At 40.8% G+C, this 26143-nt stretch overlaps 1 protein-coding gene across 1 annotated transcript in view; it reads right to left on the bottom strand.

Annotated features, from left to right (window-relative positions):
• NKAIN2 (sodium/potassium transporting ATPase interacting 2) overlaps positions 1–26143 on the bottom strand; it is a 573334-nt gene that overhangs the window by 27741 nt on the left and 519450 nt on the right. The window lies entirely within an intron of this gene.

The following is a 26143-nucleotide window of genomic DNA, read 5'->3' as shown; positions in this document are numbered from 1 at the left end:
GTTTTTAGCAGAACCTTGCTAGCTAAACTGAGGATTAGTTCCGTGCACTTGTAAACTGTCTTTATAGTGATATTTTATCAACTGAAATTAGGGCTGCGGGTTAGTGGGACTTGTTCCCATATCTGCAATAGCCCTGAAGCCTCAAGACATATCTAGCACTTTGGGTAGGTCTGGATGTGTTTACAGCAGTGTCTCATGCTTTAGCTGGCAAATTTGTATCTTGTTCACTTCATTCCTCTCCTCAGAGCATGCCCAGAAGTGGATTATAAACAGAAGCAACAGGATTTAATGAAAATGAGGATCTGGAGTCGTTCTCAAGTACTATGGCAGACTGCTTATCTGACACTATCACCTGAAAAAATAACAAAAGGGAATAAACGGTCAATATCACACATGCCACGGGCCAAGTATCATCTGAGTCCTCTGCCAGTCTCTCCACAAAGTTCTGTCATTGCTGAGAAGTTACACCAGAAGCAACAGAACAGATACTGGAGCAGCAATATGTGCCATGTGTTGCCTGCTTTGCACAGCTTCCCTTACATGTAGGTCTGGAGAGTTTTCTCTACTGATTGCCAGCAAACCGTTTTTTATCCTGCAGCTCATCACTGAAGTTTGCATGGTAGGATCTCAAAGGAATTCAGGTTATTTGATCTCTTTGTAGTGAAAAGTGAGCCATAGTGTCAAAATGTTTTATTCTGTACAGGTCACCTCACAGAGGTCTTTTCATGAGCTGCAAACCCAAATACTGTAGACTTTTGGAATTAGTTCCTTATACAGATAATAAAAATGCCTAAAGGGTGCGGCCAGGACTGAGCTCTCTGTGTGCGTGGTGCAAAACCCATCATGTCCGGCTGAGGGAGATGATGATCTTAATTTCAGACAAAGTAATCAGACAGTAAAAGGGGTGAAATCCAAGAGAAGACTATGAATGCTGGTTAGTGCAAATGGATTTTTTTTTCCTCATTAATCCAAGGGACACCTACATTCACTGCAGTATTGTGGGTTCTTAGACGCCTTAATATTGCCCATATACATGAAATGCAAACAAATCCATTCTGTTTCCTAGTTCTGAGGCAGTGACTGCGCCTAATTTACTCCCGCTCTTACACAGATATTCCTAGTATTTCTGTCAGTTTTCTATGTAGAAAGCTCTCTATACCTATGAATGCTAGCTTCTAACATCTGTATGGGTGAGAGATGGTTAAATAAATAAAAAAAAAAAATAGGCCAGCCCCAAGACTTTTCTGACCAGGACTTGATTTGAAGATCACACTGCAGCCAGCATAGATGTTGTCTGCTAAATGCTTAAGTTCCTGTTGGGAGCCCAGAAGCTGCATTACAACAGAACTAAATCATTAATTTTGTCATTTATTATAAATCTGCCTTATAGTGCTGCTGGGAAGATTTTACACCTGGGAAGGATGAAATATTCACTGCTGGACACAAAGAACACACTGTACCAAGAACAGTGGCATTCAGCTAATATCAGCATTTCATCTCTGTTTTATTGGACCACTCTTTCCTTTGGTTTCTTGGCTTACAGACAGGGGGCTAATTTGCTCCACTGACTTATGCCCTGCATAACCCCATTGACTTCAATGACATTACATGAGGTTTAATTCAGCAATGAATGAGGCCTGGAAAGGTTGTTCATAAATGATTCCATTCTTGGATGTGAACCTTGGCTTAATAGTTTCTCTGTTCTCTTTTTACAGACCATCAGATCTAAGATAGCTGAATAGTTGCATCTCTAGTAGGCCACAATGGTAAAGCTTTTCTTGCAATAAATTTCAATACTATCTGCTAAAACACCACAAATCCACATGTTAATAATTAAACTTTTCTCACAACATGCAGAAAAAAACTATTACAAACTGTGCTTGCAACTGATCTTTTAATTGTATTCAGTTGCATCCTCTAAATGTCTAGGGGACTCCTTTGATATACAAGTAAATCCTACAGCATTTCATCAGATGAACATGCTGATTAAAAGAGTGCCTTAAAGCTAGAAATTGTTCTGTCCTAAATACAAATAGAAGTTTCTTTCCCATGAGATAATCAGAGTTCATAACATAAACCTCCTTTTCTCCCACATTTATCCAACCCTTTGCTTGGTACACATAATAACTTTGTTTTAATTTGAACATCACATTAGTTTTTTGTTTTTTTTTTTTCCCTTTTTTAACCAAGCAATTTCACACAATCACAGGATCACAGAATGGTCAGGGTCGGAAGGCACCTCTGGAGATCATCTAGTCCAGGCCTCTGCCAAAGCAGCTTCACCTGCAGCAGGTTGCACAGGGCCACGTCCAGGTGGTTTTGAATGTCTCCAGAGCAGGAGGCTCCACAGCCTCTCTGGGCAGCCTGTGCCAGGGCTCTGTCACCCTCAGAGTAAAGGAGTCTTTCCTCCTGTTCAGAAGGAACTTCCTGTGCTGCAGTTTGTGCCCAGTGCCCCTTGTCCTGTCGCTGGGCACCACTGAAAAGAGCCGGGTCCCGTCCTCTTGACAACTGCCCTTGAGAAATTTATATGCTTTGATAAGATCCCCTCTGTGTTCTGCAGGCTAAACAGGCCCAGCTCTCCCAGCCTTTCCTCCTAAGAGAGATGCTCCAGTCCCCTCATCATCTCTGTAGCCCTCCACAGGACCCTCTCCAGCAGTTCCCCATCTCTCTTGAACTGGGGAGCCCAGAACTGGACACAGCACTCCAGATGTGGTGGCAGCAGGGCAGAGTAGCAGGGGAGGATCACCTCCCTGGACCTGCTGGCCACAGTCCTCCTGATACACCCCAGGATCTCACTGGCCTTCTTGGCCACGAGGACACACTGCTGGCTCATGGGCAACTTGCTGCCCACCAGGACTCCCTCTTCCGTCTCTGCAGAGCTGCCTTCCAGCACGCAGCCCCTACCTTGTACTGGTGTGTGGAGTTATTCCTCCCTATGTGCAGGACCTTACACTTGCCTTTGCTGAACTTCATGAGGTTCCTCTCCACCCAACTCTCTAACCTGTCCAGGTCTCACTGGATGGCAGTGCAGCCTTCTGGGCTGTCAGCCACTCATCCCAGTTTTGTATCATCAGTTAACTTGCTGAGGCTCAGTCCCTTCATCCAGGTCGTGGATGAATAAATTGAACAGGACTGGACCCAGCACTGACCCCTGGGGAACACCGCTGGCTACAGGACTTCATTGAGACTCTGCACCACTGATCAGAACCCTCTGAGCTCTACCATTCAGCCACCTCACTGTCCACTCACCTAACTTGCTTTTCCTGAGATTATCTATGAGGGTGTTATGGGAGACAGGGTCAAAAGCCTTGCTGAGATTAAGGTAGACAACATTCACCGCTCTCCCCTCATCTACCCAGCCAGTCATTCCATCATAGAAGGCTATCAGATTGGTCAGGAATGATTTCTCCTTGGTAAATCCATATTGACTTTTTCATAACCTTCTTTTCCTCCACGTGCTTAGAGATGACCTCCAGGATGATCTGTTCCACCACCTTTCCAGGGATGGAGGTGAAACTGACTGGTTTGTAGTTTCCTGGGTCCTCCTTCTTGCCCTTTTTGAAGACTGGAGTGACATTGGCTTCCCTCCAGTCCTCAGGCACCTCTACTTCCCTCCATCACCTATTAAAGATGGGAGAATGGTTTGACAATAACATCTTCCAGCTCCGTCAGCACTTGGGGGGTGCATCCCGTCAAGGCCCATGGATTTGTGGGTGTCAAGTTTGCCTAAATGATCTCTAACTCAATGCTCATCAACCAAGAGAAAGTATTCTTTTTTCCAGACTTTGTCTCGTCTCCAGAGTCTGGGATTCCTGAGGGGTTGCCTGTATCCGTTCTGATTCAGTGATAGCCATTCAAAATTTGTCTTCTAATTGCATCAACAGCAAAGGGCATGCACTCGGAGCTGAAGTTCAGAGCCAAATGTGGTAGTTGTGGTAGTTTTTACTATAAGGATGCTCAATGGCCTGAGCCTATCGTGACTACAGAGGCCTCTGGGATGGAGACCAGGGATATGCCTCTTCCACAGTGGACTAGGACTTCCTGTAGGAAGGGTACAGCTCATCTATGCATGTAGCAGAGGTCTCTTGGGGACCAGTTAGCAAAATTTGATAATGAATTCCCACATGGGGGAAGGACTCTCACAAAATTTACCACCTTTTTTATAGTGCAAGATGTATTCTTTTGGCTTTGTTTCTCTAAGAAAAACACACTGCAACGTACCTATGTACAGCACAAAATACATAAAATAAATTCCAAACAAAACACTTTGCTGAACACAGTCCCCCCCCCTGGAGAGGAAGATGAGTTAAAAAAACCCAAACCCAAATGATAAAGGTTAGTCACATCACTTAATATATTCCTGGGAAGCCCCTGAATACAGCAGTGCTGAGTCTAGTGTGAGAATTGCATGGAGCAGAGTATTCCTGATTCAGTATCTCAGAAATATTTTTGTCTTATGTGAGAAGGAAGGGAATAAGTCCTCAGAGATAAAGAAGAGATGGAGCCTGACTGTCTCAGAAAATCAGTTTAATACTAGGAATGCCAGGTTTAAAACTCTTGTTGCTTTGCATCTCTCTCTTTTTTTTTTTTTTTTGTTTTTTTGTTTGTTTGTTTTGTTTAATTAACTGAGCTTTCTTTTATAAACCATGTAGTGATAAAAAGAAATAAGTGCAATGAACAGAAGACCAGTTCTGGATCCCAGACACATCCAGATTAGCTGTCTACATCTGTCCCATTCACATTTTAATACTGCAGTACGGCCTCCAGAGGAGAAGGAACTGTTAACAGCACTCCTGTTCACTTATACTTATAGTGATTAGTGAGTGCATGTTTTTATGAACCTCATTTTCTGCAGCTTGAAAATATCTGCTTTTTACATCTTTCCTTGATACATCCATATGAGAGTATAAACGAACACTGCTCTTTCTAAAAGTCCCACAGTGGCCATCCCTGCACCATCTCCCTGGGTGTTACTTTGATGGCATCTGATGACCATTTTTGTTTGTGATGATCTCAAACACTTCTAAAATGGCTTTTATTTTATTTTGTTTTCCATCTAAAACACCTGGATAAAACCAGCATTCCTTCTGCCAAGTCAAAAATGAAGAGAAACAAAAGCCTAAAATAAATCAATAATATAACAGCACTACTGAAGGTTTGGCAATGAGATTAATTACAGAATTAAGTCAATGCATCTTAGTGACTTATTCTAGCCATATAAGGCAAACAAAAAAATAGACAGAACATTCCCTACCCAAGTCGGCAGTGTCCTGTTACACTGCTAGAGACTCTTAGCATATCCTGAGTTTCCTGTGAGTGTACTTCCACACTTGCTTAAAATGTCAAGTGCTGTGATCAAACTTAATCAGAATCGGTATTGATCAAAAGCCTGTCTTGCTATTTTTTCTCACTTCTTTTATGGAGATGAATGTTTTCTTACACTGCAAATAGCACCAGATTTGGGAAAAAGGCTGTTATATGAAACCCCATCATTCCTGGTCAAGGACCCCACCTTTCCCTCTTTTAAAGCAATATCTGTATAGATAATTATTAAGAGTTATCTTTATCAAGCCAGACAACACCTTAAACAAAACAATGGCAGCAAGGAAGAAACAAAACCTAAAAGTGGGTAAGATCTGAGTGGGATAAGGTGATGACGACAAGGATCATGATGAAGATGAATGAGTTAAGGGTTCTGGAAATAGCACGTGGTCTTGGCTTCGCTGAATAAGCATATTTTATTCTACAACTGGACATTTTCAGGAGAAATGGACAGTAGACTTAAACCCCACAAACCCATTGTGCGTTGCTATGGAAAGATGTATCTTCTGAAACAGCAGAGGCTTGTGTATTTACTTTTCATTATTAAGTTTTTGCAGGATTCTAGAAACCCTGTGGTTTTAAGAACTTAGCAAAAAATGGGCTATTTCAAGCAATAGTAATGCAGAATTACAGGGATGTTAATTTTGGCCCTGGAAACTGTATTACAAAGCTGTGATGCTACATGTCTACCAATGTGCAATTTACTCATATTTCTTAAGCTTTCAGGGGGCTGCACATACAAAGCCTTTGTAACGCTGTGCATTTAAGGAACAATGTTTCTTTAAAATGGGTTTTTGGAGGCTGGAGACACACACACACACACACATTATGAGCATCTGAGGAAATGGAGAATTACTTTCTAGGAAGCTTCCAGTGCATTGATTCTCAGAAAAATCATACTCATTATTTAGCAGAAAAGGTGATACAAAGACCTTTCTCTCAGTATCTGTAGAATTAAGTCAGTGTCATGGGGGTTCTAAAGCTGCCCCCCGCATAAACCCTTTCAAGCATGATTTCACTGCCTGCAGCAGTGCTGCATCAGTGAGTGAACATCATTGCTAGAGTTTAATATAAAACTGCTATGTTCTGTGGAAACTACTCTGTTGAGGTATGCTTTTATTTGTGCTTACATTTAACATTATGAGAACTCTGTCATTCCTCCAAGTTTAACTATCTTTCATCATAAAAAGAGCATTGGAAAACTATTGATATCGAGCCAGATTCCTGATGGGGAATGTAGAATATGTGGCCCTGCAGTCATTATTATAGAGAATTAACTATCTCTGTGCTATCTGGAAAGAATAATTCATTATTATGTCCAAGTAGCTTTATTCTGTGCAATAAAATAATTATGAAAGAAATACAATGTTAAATTGTCATGTCCACAATAACATCTAGTGGACAATAATGAAATTTAAAATCAGATCAAAAGAAACCAAAGAAACCATAATTTCTAGCCTATGTAGTTGTCAAATTATTTTTCTTTCTTTTTTTAAGCTGAAAGATGACCCAGAGGTTTTCTTTTTTTTTTTTTTTTTTTTTCTTTTTTTCTTTTTTTTTTCAGCAGGCATGGTAAAAACATGAATCATAAATACAGATAAATCTAGACACATTGGAAAATAGAAGAGTGATAAAAAATGCATTTATTTCAATAGTGCATCATAATCTTTTTTATATCAGCTGTCTAGAAGGTGCTTAGCATAAAGTCTTTTTTTATTTCTCAGTGGACAATTCAATTTTCTGGAGATTTCATTTTCGTATAAGCATTTGAAGATCACCGTGAAGACCTGCTAGAATGCTTGTTTGAAATGCTGCTGGGTGCTTGAGAATGGCTCTGTCTTGTTCAGGGCAGCCGTTCCCTTAGCGACTTCCCTGGCAAGCTTTTTCACCTGATGAATTGAAGAGACCACAGGGGCACTGAAAATCACAGCACTGTGGCTTGTCAGATAAGAGCTGTGCAAACCTTTAACAATGGTAGAAAGCAAGAGATACTTACCTGTTTCGAAGCTGTATTACAGACACTTGGCTTGACCCAAATTTCCTGAAAGTTTAGTGAGACTTTTCTGCAAATATGACCTAAAACTTTCTAAAAATCTTCCCTCTTCCTAGGTATTTCTGAATGATTTATGCTTTTGATAACCACATGTTATTTGATGCTTTTTCCATGATTTCATCTAACAGCTAAAGAATAGGACATGCTTTTTTTCTGCTTCAGGCATCAAAGATAATCCAAAATTCAGGGGCTACCAGTCTATATGAGATGGAACTAGGGCCTGCTTATGGCTGACCTCTGTGTTAACTGAACTGCGGAGCATCTTGTAGATTCAGGCTCAGTGCTGAACTGTACATTACTGCTCCCACAGGTGAAGTGCCCCAGCTGGGACTTTGCTGGATTTCCTCAGGAAGATGAAGCAGGCGTATATCAAGGGTCTGAGGGGAGGTCACAGCAGGCTGACCTGTGTTGATCCCCAGATCCCAGCTTAGAGCTGGGAAGCCAGGAGCAACTTCTCCACCAGCTGCATTCAGCAGGTACTGGGTACAGCTCAAGTGTGCATTGCTCAGTGCAGGCTGAAGGCATTAGAGCTGCGAAAAAACCTGCCAAAAACTAGAGAGCTTTTAATTTTCTCTTTTCTGCCTTTGTAAAATTGTCTCTACTCTATCTTTTCTCACTTGATTAGGGTTAAAGGATATTTTTGGTTACATATTTTCATTAATTCCATCCATACTGAGTCTATGAGATGTCCTGAAAATGGAAAAGTCTGTCGCTCTGTTTTCTCTCATGGTGTAGCTCTGAAACTCAACTTGTCACTGTTAGAACAGAGCTCTGGCTGTACAGGGGTCAACAGTGTGTGGTGACTGCTGTTCACATCAAAAGGATTTAGCCATTAGAGCTGTGTAGATTGGGAGAAATCATCCCATTTATTTTTCAAACAAGGCCAGCTGCCTCTATCTACTCGGCAACAGCAAAACAACAAAACAAAGAATGAGGCTGAAACAAAAAAAACCCTAAAGTAAAAGGCTTTAAAATACATATCACCGTGGTGATTCTGTTAATAATAAGAATCGGTTATTAAAGCAAAAGTATAAATGTGTCTGTATGTGTGCTTTGCTCTGAAGGTTTTATAGCAAGAAAACTTCTATGGAGAAAACACTTTGGACCTTTTTCCCCTCTTGTCTTCAGGGAATACTTGGAATGGTTTAATCATCTGGCTTTGGTATCTGACTGCCTTTGGCAGCAGTAGCTTTTCTTATCATTATGTCTAACCGTGTGTCACCGTTTCCAGACAGCCATAGGATTAGGATAAGAAAAATTGGTTCTTTGCGCTGCAGATCTAACAAAGCCATGGACTGCTCACAGCCCACCAAATGAATGCCTAGCATTTTAAATTGAACTGCATTAGAAGAAACAGTTGATTATAAATGCTACTTACTGTTTTAAGGGGCAGTAGGAAAAAAATGCATATTTGAAGTTTGTGCAGATTGTATAGGGAGAAATATTTTGATAGTACAAGAGAACTCTGAATTCGTGACAAACAAACACATATGAGTGCTTCTGTTCAGTGAAAACCCATCCTTCCATGTTGAGGCATCCATATGGCAAATGAACCTTGGTGATGTGAGTGTGAGCACTGGGCTCTCCGATCTGGGAAGCAAGTATTCAGAAAGTGAGTAGAGGGTGAGAAAGGGACTGAGGTGTTGTATGTCTGCCAGTTTCTCAGAATTGTGACCAACCATGAAAACTGAGCAGAGTAAAATTTGTTCAGACAGGTATCACAGGTAATTTGCTCTTCTCCATTATTACATGTGAAATTAAGCTAGAGCAATGCTGTCACATAAGCAGTAAGAGCCAGAACATTTAATCGGAGGCAAGAAAGACTTTCCAATAACAACTGACTCTTTCCCTGTGATGCTATTTATTTTCCCTGTGATGAATTGCTGTTTATTTGAAGGCTCTGATGGTGGCCATAGGGTCAGGAAGCTGGTACATGACAGCTTTGGCTCTACGCTGGCTTCATGGTGGTGGTCATGGTGCAACAGCTGAATAATGCTCTGATCAAAGTGCTCCTATGATGGCTGGTGACGGTGGTGTTGACAAGGCAGAATGATGGATGGTCTGCCAGCTCGGCTGAAGCAGCTCTTCATCTTCAGCAGCCAGAAAAGTCAAGTTCATTACTTTAACTTACAACCAAATAAGGCATTCGCAGGAAAAGCTTTAGATGGTGTGGTCTAGATGAATATGGCTTGAAATGATAAAACCTGAGCATTGATTGATTGTTCAAATACAGTAATAGTAATTCAGAAGCCCAGTGGGAGTTGTGGACTAACAGCAGAGGAATAGACAGATTTCTTGGACAGTGCCATCAACAACAGAGCTGCCGGGAAGGTGACTAAAAGTCAGAGGGAAGTTTTGCCTGTGTTCTTTGGCTGTCTGTGCCCATGCACAAGATGGGAAGGCAGGATATCGGACAGGGTAGCCCCTCTCTCTGGCAATGCGTGCAAGGAAGGTGAGGAAGAATGAACTTATCTTAACTAAATAGCTCCCTCAGGCCTCATGCCCTGGAATAATGAAAGAAAGGTATTAGTGAAAATACAAAGCAGTCTGCATGGGGTGCTTCACATGATTGCATCTCCCTAGGTTCCATACATCTAGCAAATTCATTGCTTAGCACAAACATTTTGCTCTAGATGCACAATATAACAGCACCAAGTGTCAGGGGGAGGTTTCAAGGTCAATAAAACCTCTTCCTGTGGCATCTAATGTTTAAAGTAACTGAACTCAGCTCATGTTTCAATGCTATTTTTCCTCTCAGCATTAGCCTACCGCAGGCTTTTTCCACCTTTGTAATCTATAATAAAAGATATGTTTCAGTGCTACCTTTCCCATTCAGCAAAATCAGCTAAGCAGGCTTCAAAAAGCAAATGCCAAAGCTCTTTTTGAAACCCTTCCTGCAAAAGGAGAACTGCTGGAGAGTTTAAAGGAATATCACACCATGCAGCCTAGGCTGGTATGAAGAGAGATTACCCTCTAGAGCCTCCAAGCGGAAGGACGGTTTAGATTCCATGGCCAAAGGCACCTTTCCCCTTACAACCCTTGTGCTGAAAGGCAGGGGATCACTCCCTTGTTTATTCAGCATAAGAAATAGTGATCTCCTTGCCACGAATGGAAATAGCTTGATGGCAAAGGTCCCAGTCACTGCCCGGGGTGACAAAATACATATGAAAAAATTCTGCACTGTGTGTGACCAAAAAAACCCTGGTTCTTTTAGCTGAAGATTCCAGTAATATCATATTGCAAGGTATTTGGGGAGAATGATGAATTACAGAGAGAGAACATTCTCGGAAAGGCCGTGTCCTCAGAGTGCGTGCCTCATTGCAGAGAGTTAAGTGGATGAGTTATATCTTACAGTTTATGAACCTTGTTAATATAATGCAGTACCTGGGAGTGTGCCAGCCATAGTGATCAAGGAAGTCTAAATTAGACCTCTGCCACTGACAGACATCAGATGCCCATTTAAAACTAAATGTTTCATCTGAACCGGGCATGTCTCTTGCTATCCTTTAAAGTAGTGATCATCAGCTTGAAGCTCTGAAACTCTGTGTGGCTCTCAGTAGCCAGCACACACCTCTCCCCTAGGTCTCAGTAAGATGCTTTTTAACATGCTGTTGCAGAAGCTGTTCTGGTAAGAAAGGCCACAAACGACAACAGCACTTTAACATGTTAGTTTTCATGAAAAATGTGAGGTTTGTGGGCTTTTTAACCCATGTGTGGTGAAGACTGCAGCTCTGTCACCTTTTCCAGGCACAGGTCATTCAGGACAACCCATCCAGTGGCAGATTGGGATGCCTTGGCCCCTGCAGGAGAGGTGAGGGAAAGCTGATGCACCAGCAGAGGAGGACAGTCTCCATCCAGCCTCCACACTGGCAATAAACTGCATGAAGTGAGAGAAAAGGCCATAGCCCTTCTCCTTCTGCTCTGGCAGCAGCACACACAGTAGCCACCATGCTGGTACAGCAGCTGTGTTCCTTCTTTGTGCCTGAAAATGCTCTGCCTTTCTCCTTGCCTCCAGAAGCTCCCACTTCTGTGGTGCAAAGCCACAGTATTCCCTAACTGAAGCTTCAAAACAGCACAATCAAGTTGGCATTTATTTTTTTTTTCTTAGCAAATCTGTAAAATGGAGATAATAGTGCCTGTTTCACCAGGGCATTGTGAGATTCCAGTCATTGTTATGACTTTTGGGTTGAAATTTTGGATGGAAAGCATGAAAAGTGCTACAGCTATATATTCTATTTTATTTGTTATTAATGCACTATATTAGAGCGCTCTGCAATGTATAACAGCAATGTATTAATGCTTTATTTTAAATATTTTTTATATTTAACTTTTCTATTCCAATTTTTTATAGGGTAATTTTTTTTTTTTTAATTCTCAGACTTAGCTCCGGCAAAGAATTAATTTTTGGTAGGTAGAGATTTGGTGATATTGACTTGAACAGATGCACCAAGTCTTTGAAAAATGAAGTACAATGTTATATCCCACTGAGGTCAGAGGAGAAATGATTCTTAGATGTCTGGGTCTCCTACATCACCGATTCATTGCCAGAATTGAGAAGTATGACCTTATTTCATCTGGTTGTATTGTCTTGGCAGAATAAAAGGCAGGGAGGATAATTTAATTGGCGAGACATAAGAGAATGCAATAAAACACTGTGCAATGATGTCCAACTTGCACAATCATCTTTGAATACAGCCAAGCTGTGCAGCTGCATAGCACCAATAAACATAGCGTAAAGCCAAAGCATGTCATATTTAACAACAGTTTTTTTCCCCTGGTTTCTTATATATTCACAGTAAATGGACAAAGTTCTATTGATATCTTCAAAAGTTAATGAAAGAGGTATAAGAGTTTTAGGGAAAGTGTGCATAGTATTGAGTTAAACCTCTCAGAAGAAGGAACAAAAATTTCTGTTGTCGCAGGTCAGTTCTAATCATGTTTCCAGTTCAAGAGCTTTCTCACCTGTAATATTTTCTAAGATGTAGCCTATTTTCAAATATCCAGATACATGATGCTAATCAGCAGCAAACAAATTGTACCTTCTAAGGAGGCATCAGGAGAATGTTCCAAAAGAAGATGAAAAACAATTGCAATATAATGTACTGTAGTATTGCTTGGAGAAAAATTAAAAGTACCTGAAGGTATAAAATACGCTGTCAGAGGTGAAGGAATAGTTGCCAGGACAGGTGGAAAAAAGAGATCAGGTGCTTGCTTAGGTGCACACAGGAATGCCAATCTGCCCTTCATTTTTTACTGGTGCCCTAATGGTAGAATATATAATCTAATGTGAATAGGAGAATGTTGGGAATTAGGAGATATGTATAGTATCATAGGATGGTTTGGGTTGGAAGGGACCTTAAAGATCATGTAGTTTGAAGCCCCTTCCATGGACAGGGACACCTTCCACTAGACCAGGTTGCTCAAAGCCCCATCCAGCCTGGCCTGGAACACTTCCAGGGATGGGGCATCCACAGCTTCTCTGGGCAACCAGTTCCAGTGTCTCACCACCCTCCCAGTAAACAATTTATTCTTAATATCTATAAATCTACCTTCTTTCAGTTTAAAGCCACTGCCCCTTGTCCTATCACTATGTGCCCTTGTAAAAAGTCCCTCTCCAGCTTTCTTGGAGGCCCCCTTAGGTATTGGAAGGCTGCTATAAGGTCTTCCTAGTGCCTTCTCTTCTCCAGGCTGAACAACCGCAACTCTCTCAGGCTGTCTCCACAGGAGAGGTGCTCCAGCCCCCTGATCATCTTTGTGGCCCTCCTCTGGACTTGCTCCAGCAGGTCCATGTCATTCTTATGTTGGGGGCCCCAGAGCTGGATGCAGTACTCCAGGTGGGGTCACTTCTCAAATGTGATGGATAGTGGCTTAGTCACTCCATCCACCAGTTCCTTCAGGGTCTCCAGATGCATCTCATCAGGTCCCATGGATTTGTGCACCTTCAGCTTCCTTAGATGGTCTCAAACCTGATCTTCTCCTACAGTGCATAGTTCTTAATCTCCCAGTCCTTGTCTTTGCCTTCTGCAAATTGGGCTGTGTGCCTGGAGCACTTGCTGGTGAAGACTGAGGCAAAAAAGTCATTGGATACCTCAGTTATATCCCGAGTAACCGGGTCTCCCATCTCCTTCCACTGAGGGCCCACATTTTTCCTACTCTTTCTTTTATCATCACTGTAGCTATAGAAGCTTTCTTGTTGCCCTTGACATTCCTGACCAGATTTAATTCTCTCAGGGCTTTAGATTTCCTAACCTGATCCCTGGCTGCTTGGACAATTTCTCTGTATTCTTCCCAGGCTATCTTTCCTCATCTCCACCCTCTGTAGGCTTCCTTTTTGTGTTTGAGTTTGTCCAGCAGCATCTTGTTCATCCCTGCAGGCCTCCTAGTGTTTTTGCCTGCCTTTCTCTTTGTTGGGATGCATTGCTCCTGAGCTTGGAGAAGGTGATCCTTGAATATTAGTCAGCTTTCTTGGGCCCCTCTTCCCTCCAGGGCTTTATCCCATGGTACTCTACCAAGCAGATCCCTGAAGAGACCAAAGTCTGCTCTCCTGATGTCCAGGGTTATGAGCTTGCTGGGCACCCTCCTTCCTGCCCTAAGGACTTTTAAGTCCACCATTTCAGGGCTGCCCTTGAGCTTCATATTCCCCCTCCAGTCCCATTTTGTTGTTGAGAACAAGGTCCAGCACAGCATCTCTTCTCATTGACTCCTTTATCACTTGGAGAAGGAAGCTGTCATCAACGCATTCCAGGAACATCCTGGATTGCTTATGCCCTGCTGTAAACATGAGGCCGCTCCTATCTGTCTACAGAGAGTCTCATCCATTCAGTCTTCATGGTCAGGCAGCCTGTAACAGACCCCCACTATAGTGTCCCCTGTCCTTGCCCTCCTGACCCATAAGCTCTCTGTCAGCTCTTCATCCATCCCCAGGCAAAGATCCATGCACTCCAGCTGGTCCTTGACATAAGGGGTGACACCCCCTTCTTATCTCCCTGGCTTGTCCTACTTAAAGAGTATCCTTACATTCCAACACTCCAGCCATAGGAGCCATCCTACCACATCTCTGTGATGCCAATAAGATCACAGCCCTGCAGGCATGTGCGCATGTTTTAACTCCTCTTGTTTATTCCACATGCTACGTGTGTTTGCATAGAGGCATTCAAGTTGGACCCCGATGAAGCTGATGTACTGGCTGGAGTGGTTGGAATTCCTTTGTGCTGCTCTTCAGGTGCTCTCCTGCTGACCTGTGATCTCTCTTCAGGCTTTAGGCATCTATTGCTGGAACTGGCAATGCTGTCCATACTGTCTCACAGCTGTCTGTTACAGCTTCTTTAATCATGGACACCTTAAATCATCTACTGACAATCAAGAGACACTACAGTTTGGCTCCATCGCTAGATATGTAGTTTAGTAGAGTATGAAGACATCCTGCTTCATCAAAACTTATGGGTTAGGAAGTTAAGTTACTTATTTAGAATGATTATGCGATTATCAGGTCAATAGCTAGGGAATTATAACATTATTGAGCTGGGATATTTATTTCTGAAACCATCCTGCTTTACAGAATAGAATAAACCAGGTGCCTTCACCAACTAGTTATTCTTAGCATCCTCATCTTTCCTTGTGCCATTGTGTATGTCACATCTGAAGCACCATGGATCATGCCTTTTTGCATAATTTGTGCAGTTTAATAAATAAATAGTATAAAAACCCCCAACCTGAACCTTACTTTAATTATCTGAAATACATCCAACGAATACCGTTCGTAAATCCCTTGGCATTGGCAGGTAAATATGAAAAATATTCTCTGTTAGGAGAAGTGAAGACAGAATCTGACAAACAGCTGATGACACGGTGTGGAAAAACTTTACTTTGAGCTAGCAAGCATCCCTTACCAGCTACTTTGGACTTCTGCCTCCCCCACTGACAAAGTGCCAGAGATGATAATTGAAGCAAAAATATGTATGACCTGGTGTTACGAATCACTGTGAAAAGTGATTACTTCTATAGGCCACGTATTTGCAGGAAGGTAACAATCCATTTTACCAATTTCTGCTCTGTGATTGAGACAAAAAGTTTAGCAAGTTCTTCTATACTTATACCTACAAAAGAGAAAAAAATTGGACGGAGTGGGCAAATATTTTATATAAAGTAAACCTGACATAGAAGCCCCAATTTTAAATTAACCAAGGGACTTAGGAGCTCACTGATGACCTTCAGTTGGAGAACTGTGTGAATGAATTTTGAAAGTGGGATTTGAGAGCTTTTTACAAAATTTTATCTTTTATACAGATCATATCAAGTTAGGTATCCATTTTATTCTATATGGTAACAGTGAATGCAAAGAGATAGTGGTAGTTTGTCTACACAAACTTAAATCATAACATCAATTAAACCATAACATCTCCTGATAATCCTAGCTAATCAGATAAATAGATCCTGGAACCCTTCACTATGGATGAAAAAAATTGTCTTTTAATAAGTCCATCCCTATTATGTGTTATTACTTTGTTAAATACTGTGCACATCACTGGGAAAGTTATTGTAATTCTGAAGATATTCATTAATGTATTGTTTGATCTAAGATTAAAATAAACCATCTTATCTTTATGATGGTTCTTCTTGTTACAAATGATCTACGCTTTCATAAACTCAGATTTGTTTGGGTTTTTTCACATCCAGTGCAGTAAACCACTAATACTATCTTTTGAATGCTTGAAAAGATAGACAGATCTTGGAAAACGTGTAACAGTTTTCCAAGTTTCATCAGCAGGTAATAAATCATCAATCTGCAGTAACAGAAGTCTGCAGCCTGAACATGGAAACGTACAAGGTAGAAAACATTAGGTATGCAAATCCAGTGGGAGGCCAGAGACATTGAAGAATAGATTTAGAGTTATAGAAGACGGAGGAAACCCAAAAAGAGTCTGAAAACCCCAATATTTTATGCCATGACAAATCAAACAGCAGCCAAACATTCAGTAAATGGGGACTGGAGTGGCAGCAGGCCCTATTAGAGATAAAAGGTACAATTTGCAAGGTTTGACATATGAATGGGCTACCAAAATAAAATAGATCCTTTGCCTGGATGTCTACAAATTGAAGTTGACACAGGTCCAATAAGCAGGTCTTTGTTTCCCAAAGAACTGAAGCAGTGAAGTAATAATGTGAAGATACGGGTTAAAATTTAAGTTGAAAATGCCAGCAGACATCATACCCAAAATTCTTCAGGGCAGAAACATCCCATTTCCAAAAGTGCTACAGGTTGTGACTAAATGACCAGTTTAGCTAAGCTTATGTGATCTGGTGGTCTTGGTCCTTTCACTCAAATGACTGGGGACCTGGTTGGGACAAACACAGATCCTGCTTAACATGTATGCCTAGATTTTTTTTGTGGAAACCAGGACATCAGAAAGCAGGAGATAAGTGGTCTGGGCATGTGAGAGTGGAGATCTTTCTTTCACAGCCTTCACAGTCCTTTGTTCACATTTTCAGATGCCCACTGTTCCTCTGCAATGAAAGCAACAAATTTGCAAAGGCAGGTGGCTGTTCATGTGCCCAGGAAGCCTGGGTGCTCACAAGTTTCTCATGAAAAGTTAGCAAAGTTGACACCAAAGACATAACTCCATGACGAGGTGTTAGACTTCATGCTTTCTATGTGCCTGATTAGCTGTTGCTTGCCTCTGAATTTCACTCTGACCTTCAGTATGCAGCAATTTATCCAAGAAGGAAGACCTTATACAACTGGGCAGCAAACAGATGTGAAATTCTACTGGTATTCTGAGACATGTTAATTGCCTGGCTCATGAAGATATCTATTTTACCTAGAGAATGTCATCTAGCACAAAAGCCTGCTTTGGGATCCTTTTGTTTTGATCATTCAGTTAAGCCATCTCATTCAACTTCAACACAGAATCTGAATGATTCCCCATCCATCTGATCTGAATCTGACAGAGTCATCCTAAGACTCTTTGTTCTTTTGGAGACATCTTTCCAAATCCCCTTTAGCCTTCTTTTTAGGTTATTACATTTCTGTACCAAATATGAAGGTCCTGATGATGGCATATTTTTTTTCTTCATTCTTATATCAATTTAGTTGATCTTGAGGTCTTATTGAGCTCACTAAGTAGTGCAGTTGTCTTCGTTGTCCTTGCTGCTGCCTCAGCAGCAGTCTTTCACTACTGAGATTTTTCTCTGATAACGATATTTTTTTTGATCAGTTTAGGGTCATCATTTTCATCTTTCACATGCAGCCTTTTGCATGCTTTCAATATCTATGGCTTCTTCACATTGTTATTGTTTCTGAACAGATATTGTCATGGGCAGGTTCTATATTCTAATATAATATCTTTTGTCTTCCCTGTGTCAACTACTCTGTTTCCTGCTATCAAGCAACAACAATTTGTGGTCATACAGTTTCTATTAACCATTTATCTGTTGAATTCTTGTGCTGTTTCCCTCAATTCCATTTCCCCCCCCAGTCAACCACTATGTCACATGTAGAAAGAAGTAATCTGGTAACAGGTATACTGTAATGTTGAATTAGTGGCAGCATTTACAGCTAACCTTAACATAGCTTGTTGTTTGAACGTGGTGACTGTAGTATGCATGGTAACTTTGAAATAATTTCCAGTTACACCATCTTTGTTGTGAATTATGCACTTTTCCAAAACCATTAGGGTAATATCAATGCAAGCCTTGTGCTTAGTGAGGGATTAATGGAATACCAATGTACTGATGTTTCAAGAGCCAACTATTCTTGCTTGTTGCTTCAGTCTTTATGACACAGGGGAATGGTCATGACAGAAATGTCAGACCACAGTTTTGCCCTCAATTTTCACTTGCTTAGCATTGTTTTAAGAGCTTCTGAAAGTTTCACGCCTGGAATCGTGAACATAATTGATGACAATTATAATTACCTTCCTTTTTTCCCCATGAATGCAAAAACAAATGCTGTCAAGCTTTCCTGTGTAGTCACTGGTGAAAGACAGGCACTTACAGAACAAAAAAATCTGTTCCCACCTATTTCAGGTATCTAAATTATCTAAATTAGTTTGGAATTAATCTCCCCAGAAGTGTCTTTTTTCCATGGCTGGGAAAGAAGCTCCATTGCTGTCTAGCTTCAGCTAGATACTAATTTTTAGATGACTGAAGCCTGGTGATTTGAGGTTAATCCTGCTCTAGCAGAACAAAGGAGGTTCAGAATATCTGTATGCTTACAACAATCTTAAAAATCAACTGAATTTAGAATATGCAAAGCCTAGAGGAATGACACTCCTTCAGAGCAACCTCTACCTCTTGTTATTCCAAGTACAGGCAAATAAAGTGTTTGAACACAGAGAGGCAGGAAAGCCTGGCTCACAGATAGGTTACCCGTGGAGCAGTGACTTCAGACCTGTGGTTCATAGTACATAATTAGCTCAATGAGGATTCCCAGCTTAACAGTGGTTAAACAGATAGTACATTCTATGGTTATTTAAATGAAAAATCTGAGTCTAAACAAAGATGTTACATTTTGTCTGTAATTAACAGTGGTACCACTCACACGTTTTCAAATATTTTTCTATGTCCACACCCCGGAAAGCATTTTGAAAAAAATGGAGAAGGTTCAGAGAACTGTGAGAATGCTTAGAGGACAAGGAGGAGGAGATTAAACAGGTTAGCTAAGCAAAGGAGATTAAATTTCACCACAAATCATAAGAACAGGAAGTAAAATGTTGCTAATGACAAGATGATGCAGTTTTCCAGAGAAATGTTGCTAATGACAAGATGATGCAGTTTTCCAGAGAAATTGTAAGCACCTAGACTGAAAGTTAGAAATTTAGACAAGTTAAAGGCAAATTTTAGTAAGAATTATAGTGAGCTTTCCATCATGGGACACTTTAAGATCAAGATTAAATGTATTTTTAACTATACTTCACCCATAAATTAATTCAGGGAAATCTATGCCCTGTGTTATTTAGGAAGTCAAACTAGGTAACTGCAGAATTTTCTTCTGGCTTCATGACTTTTGACTCTAATATGGTGCATGCAATATTGGTATGCAACAATTTTAGCGTATAGTAGTATCTGTGAAAGAAATTAATTCCACAAATGGGGAAAAATGAACACTTTGCTTTAGTGGAAGAGCAGCAGAGAAACTTGTAGTGATAGTAAAGTATTTGCAATTAGTATCTAGCTCACTCAGATACGGCAGGGTACAATTACCTTCAACTGTATTATGAATTCTTTTACTATTTTCTTCTTGAGTAAATTAACTTCAATTTGCACATTCAGTAATAAGTAGCACATTGCATATTACAACCATTAGTACTACACCTAATTCAATAGATGCATAATTTACATTGCTATTTATGTAAGTGCTGAATTAAATCCAAATAATCCCAGGAGAGTAGTAACCAGCTTATTCTAGACCTCAGTTTAATATTTAGTGTAGAAATATGGGGAAACAAGGTGCATCTCAAAAGCTTTAACCCTTATGTCAAGAATTGCATCTGAATCTCCAGAAAGGAAGAAAGTAATAACTTAAAATATACCTCTGAAACAAAACGCAGAGGATTTAAAGAAGGTGAAAAGCAGTTGGCAGTAGGGCAGAAAAAAAGAGAGTGAGGAAACATGTCACCTTGACTCTTCTTACACTTATTCCTTTTTTTTAATTTTTCATTTTTACGGAGCATAATATTACTGACTTCTCTATTCTACAGACAGCTGTGGACTAGTATGAAATGTGCAGAGGGACATTTCAAAATAAACATTGTACCACTGGCAGGAGGTTGCCTGAGGCAAACACAGCTCCTCTCCACCGATCACCATATAACCACAGTGCCAGACATTTGCTCTTATGAAATGATCAGGCGCAGGGACTGAAGGCTATGAGTACACCAGGGCAGTGCACCACTGGTGGTGGTGTGTCATCACTCTACCACATCAGCAAGTGGCCTTCATGAAACGTATTAAAAGAAATGAACTGTAGAGACAGCAATGACAGGAGGTTATACAGTGACATAAATCAAGTGTCTTATGGAATAGGGCCACACTAATGAGGCAGAGGCATCGTGCTGCCTGAAGAACTGGAAATATTTTTTCTTCATAAAATGGAGTACATTCTTGGGACTTGGGTAATTAATGATGCAGTGAAAGATGCTCTGGCTCTAGCTATGTTGCTAAATAGGAAAGGGCCAAGGGCCAGTCTCTGACTTCAAGGCCAAATGTAGGCTGGCTCCTGTCTGCACTGCTTTGGTGCAGCTCCAGCTAGAGCACAGGGGCTCTGCACAGGCTGCGTAGCATACAACTGAGACTCCTATGAGTCCTGCATGGTGAGATATACAGCTTGGAGGCAATGCCAAGTTCTCTGGTTTTTTTTTTTTTTTTTTTTTTTTCCAGTTCAGAGTGTCTGCAACAGAGGGCTGTGTTGCAGACCAAAAGAGTGAGGTTCTGCCTTCTAGTACACTGTTGCTGTATTATAAAATGCCTGTGTCTTATCATACCTGCCCAAGATTCTTCAGTACTGAAGGTGGCAAGGCAGAGGAAAGACAGCAGAAAACATTCATGTTTGATATTGATGCCCATGTTGAGATATTCCTTTGATTTTGCCTTGTCTTTGACTCTGCAAACTGCTCCTGGGCACAAAACCTGAGGATTGTGTCATGTTTTTGGTTGTAGCAGGAGGGTATGAGGGGGTGCTTGGGGGTTTGAAACATCTAGGGATAACACTGTGAAACTGTAAGCTTGAAGAAGCTAAACATGGTGCTGTCTTATCCATCCTGTCTTTTGGGAGAGGTCTCTGAAAGGACCTATCTCCAGAAATGTGTGGACGTACTGTCGTAGAAAATGCCTGTGGGAGTACTCCAAACAGAGGCAGGGTGTAAGCTAAAAAAAAAAGTAATGTTATTTATCAGGAGTACAGTGCCTGAGCTCTCTCTCTGGCCCTCTCTTATGAATGCAGATGTACCCTTTGAGGACACTCATTTTTTAAGCCTTTCAACATCTATGATCCAAAGGGTTGCCAGCATGCTTGAAACACATTTTAGTGTCGTTATTATTATTATTATTATTATTATTACTATTGTTATTATTATTATTATTATATTGTTGTTGTTGTTGTTGTTGTTGTTGTTCTGCAAATCTCCACACTTAGAGTAGTATTCACTTCCCACAGACAGCCTTGCTGAGATTAATGGTCTCCTGAATATTAATACAAACTTATGCAAGTAATTGCTGCACAACAGGAACCAGTCAGGCAGATGAAGAACCTAATTTCCCTTCACGTTTTTCCACTGGCCACATTTAAGATCTTCTTTGCATCTGTGTGGGGACGTACTCCCTCTTTTGGTTGGAAGTTATGTCTCCAGTGTTTGCATTCACCTTACTCGGTGAGCTGTTAACTCATTTCTATGGTGCACAAAATAGATGGTGTTCCTTATAAATCACAGTGTTTCCTTCACTTCTTTTTTTCAGGGATGCTAAGATTTCCTTTCAGACATCCCTTCCCTTCCTCCCCCCTGCTACCTTTCAATAGAGAATTAAAAAGTGGTGAAAACACTTGCTAGATATTTGCTGTTTTAAAATATTTATCTGCAAAAGATGTGTGTGTGTGTGTGTGTGTGTGTGTGTGCGTGCACATGTGTATGTGCACCTGTGTGAGGAGAGATTTTGGTGCAAAGAGAATGGCCATACTTGTTGCTTCATTCTTGCTGTTTCTTATATGAGTTTCTATATACAGGGAATGTATTTTCCTTTTCAGACTAACCATGGTGAAAAAGATTTTCTGGGAAACACAGCCTGACATCATCCAGTCATCACTTTTTAAAGGCTCTGATATCATGGCACACCAAGATTGAGAGTTAATGTAATGTAGGCTTTACGTCCAGCTTTAGTTTAGTTCCTAGTTAAGTAAATATTAAAACACAGGGTCAAGGAAAGCTCAGTGTAGACACTAGCATGGAGAAGAATATTTCCTGCTGTGTCTGCTTAACCTTCTGTCCTCACTATGAGAAAAATGTAAATGGATGTGACATAGGCATTTTATGGCAGTGAAACAGTGCACCAGCAGAAGTCAGAACACACAGAATAATACAGCAACTTCTTAAGCCATTTTTGAGACCTAGATTAAATACAGTAAACCCTGTCCAGTCTACATAGAGCACCACTTGTCCAGCTCTTCATCAGAATTGATGAATCTGAGCCATCTTTTCCACATAAAACTTCAAGCCAACCAAAATAAGTAATTCCACTGAATTTCTTTTTTTCCCCTTCACATAAGTCAAGGAATTTATAACAAGGTTATAGCAGAGTAGCAGGTAACTTATTACCTCCCTTTTCAATGGGGAATGGGAGATATGGTGAGATAAAGTGGTTTACCAGGTCACTGTGTCCTCATAATCTGAACAGAATTTAAGAACACGTTTTAATCCTGACTCAGAGACTGAATTTCTGTGTAATTCCAGGTACAAATAAAGCTTCTCTATCAGCAAAATTGGAACTCATTAATACCCGGCTCTCAGCCAACATTTAATTCATCAGACTTGAAGAAAAAAGAAGGTCTTCTTAGGGAGAACTCGGAGTATTTTAGAAATACTTTGGCAGCTGAGCCCACTATTTGACTAAGAGTTTTCCACCACACATATGCACGCCTGAGTTTGCAGCAGCATTTTCTCATTCAGGTTTGAGCTTCATGCGCTCACCATTACCTGTGGTTTTACCAGTTAGCACATGGTTCTGCTGATAGCATCATATGGCTGACACCTCTGTCATCACATCCCCTTGTACTCTGTATTAACTGTATTCTGTAACAGACATTTTCAGAAGAAAAGAGAAACAAAAAAGCAAGTCCTTTTTCTGGCTGTTAACAACTGCCTTTTTACACTCCCCATTCTTCCCACATTCTGATATAATATCCTGATTAATCTTTTATCTCACAGGCATCCCTTCCTCATTCCTACTTTTCTTTTAAAGGCTTTATAATAGGTCTATGTACTAAAAGGAAAGCATTGGAAAACCATTTGACTTATTTTTAAAACACCTACACAGCAGTCTTCACCCATGAATTTTTCTTTTACTTTGCCTCAAAGCATCACAAGTTTTTTCCTGGCAGTCTTGTATGTTTTGGTTTCTTCCTTATTTTGCACTAAGCTGTTCTTTGATAAGGTTCATCTAGGGAAATTAATTTCTCTCAGGACCCAATCAGGTTTTTACATCAATTAGGCTAATTGACAGAAGGTTTAACACATCTCTTAATTATGACTGCAAATACATTCTTGGAAGAATCCCCAAAGCCCAGGAGTAAAAAAAAAAAAAAAAGGAGGCAAACTTATTTTCTAGTAAAATAATGTTAGAAATATTTTACAGATAAAACACCAGGAAGGAAGTTTCCTAGTAGATGTCTGTCTCACCATGGCTGAAACTGCTCTCAGCAACAAAGTCTATGCCACACCAGAATGATCAACCTATGCTTGATCATGAAAATTTAAATATTCATAGAGTAGGAGAGGGTATAGATGTATATGAATGATATATGTGAAGACAGAAAATAGATAACTAGCCACCAAACTACAAAAACCCCCAAAACAAAATAAAATTTCCAATTTGGGAAAGACCTACTGTATTTTTTTCTTCATTTTGTAATGGGATATCTGACATAATTTATGTTTATTCACATTAGCTTTCTTAGTATTTTTTAATATAGGCTAAACCTCATTAAGCTAAACCTCATAACTCAGTTAAACATGGAGTTTAAGAGAGAGTTTACATTATAATATGACACTCTATGTGTCATATTATTTATATTATAGTATGTGTCATATTATTTAAATTATAACATGACACTGTATGTGTCAACTTTATCTTCTGTTTTGAGTTCTAGTCTTTCATATTAATAGAAATGAAGGGTGCTTCTGAAATGTAAAGAACTGCCCTTTATTGATCTTTCTGTTTCCACGTTTGTCATTCTGCCTCTGTTTCCCTGTGCTCTGTGTAATGCTGCAGGAAGGCAACAGAAAAAGGCAGCTCAATACTCAGAATAATCCAGAGTCATAAAATATTTTCAGAAAGGAACACCCTGAAGGACACACTTAACCTCAGTCTTTGCTGGTGTTTCTAAACATCTGGCCACCCCACTTGATAAACATGCTAGCAGTGCTGGGGTTTCTTGGATGTCTGTGCTGCCCAACACCTGAACAGCTTAGTGAATAAGAGCCCTTAGGGACCAAGTGTTTAAAGCAGTACAAAGGAGTTATATACATAAATCCCTTCGACATATTTTTCTGTGTAGTACATTTAAAACCAACATTCTGTTACTTAACACTGCTCCACTGGAGTTGGAATCAGTGTTAAACTGCAGCAGAGCTTTAAAATAAATGGGCCATGTTGAATTTTTTGTATGTATGTGTGAATACTAGAGAAGAAGGCCATGACGTCTTTAAGTGCATATGGTATACACTGAATCCAATTGCCAAAATGCCATTTCCTTTTCTAGCTACGCTGCACCGCCATAATTTCTTCTCTTCAGCATGGGACATGTGTCCCACGCCTGTACTCTTGAAAGCTTTTTCCTAGAACCACCCTCAAAGGTATCACAGCAAGCAATTCTTTCCTTTCAAGCCCCCTCATTTTGAATACCGAGGAAGATGAAATTTTTCACTTCAGAGATTAACCCCAACACAGTAATGACTAATTTAGGCCAGAGTATAACTTTGCAGTTGTTCTCCATATGTCTTGTAGCTCAGGTGGGAGTTGACTAGCCATGAGGTGAGAAAGGACAGAAAGATGTCATGGTGCCTTGCTCCCTGTTAGCTGGTTGTGCTTTCAGAGTTGTCAGGACTGGAGCAGGTGGCTGTGGCATGCACCAAGAGCCTGGGACCCTAGGCTTTGCACCACAGGCACTAGGTCATGTAGGATTTGCTCCTCCCTGTGATGACGGGCAGGCTGCTCTGTATAGATCCTGGTGAGTGACAACATATTACTTTGAAAGGTGAGAACTCCTCCTCCCTCCATTAGTTCCAGCCCACATACTTGTCTCATTTTCCCTTAGCAGCTCTAAACTTTTCTGCTCCTTACTCCACATTGTCATCAACAGAAAGGCAACATTTTCTTCTAGACCAGGTGTGTCAACTAGTGAGGTCTGACAACATGAAAGTATGGAGGGGTGGTAGTAACAGGTCTGTCCCTTTTGTGATTGCCAGTGCTTTATGTTTTCTGTAATGCAAGGCAGCACTGCGGGTCAAAGGGGAGTAAGGGGAGGAAGAGGCAGTCCTGCAAATTGGATTATGCTCCATTCATCATCTCTTTCCGTGATCTTCCCTAGCCCTTCAGTGCTACTTCTGTCTCTTCAACCTGAGTAAGATTGTGTTCAAGGAATGAGTACAGCCATGGTCTGCAATCTGTCTTGCAGGCATCCTCTCCCCGCATCCACCCTACAGATCCCCTCAGTTGTCTTTGTCGGCCTTGGTCTGCAATGCCCCCCGCAGCCCCACACTAATAGTGAGCTAATGGGGGGCAGAAGGTAGGCAGAGAGAGGCTCAGACTGATTACGCCCCATGGGTCTTCACCTATCCACTGTCCAGGTCCCAGTGCTGACTGTCTTGAAGGTAACATGCTGTGTCCAAAAATGCTGTGGAAGGGAAAACCAGCAGCAGGAGCCTGGAGAAAGTTCCTAGTGAAGCAATAGTAGGAACTTAGGGCCAGGCTAAGAAAAAGGATGGCAACCACTGTACTAAACCCAGCTCTGACCCCTCTCATGGGGTGATGTAAGGTTTTTGTCTGATAATCACATAAATT

This window comes from Falco rusticolus, chromosome 6, assembly GCF_015220075.1.
Source record: "Falco rusticolus isolate bFalRus1 chromosome 6, bFalRus1.pri, whole genome shotgun sequence".
NCBI lineage: Eukaryota > Metazoa > Chordata > Aves > Falconiformes > Falconidae > Falco > Falco rusticolus.
This window is presented reverse-complemented; position numbering and strand designations above follow the sequence as displayed.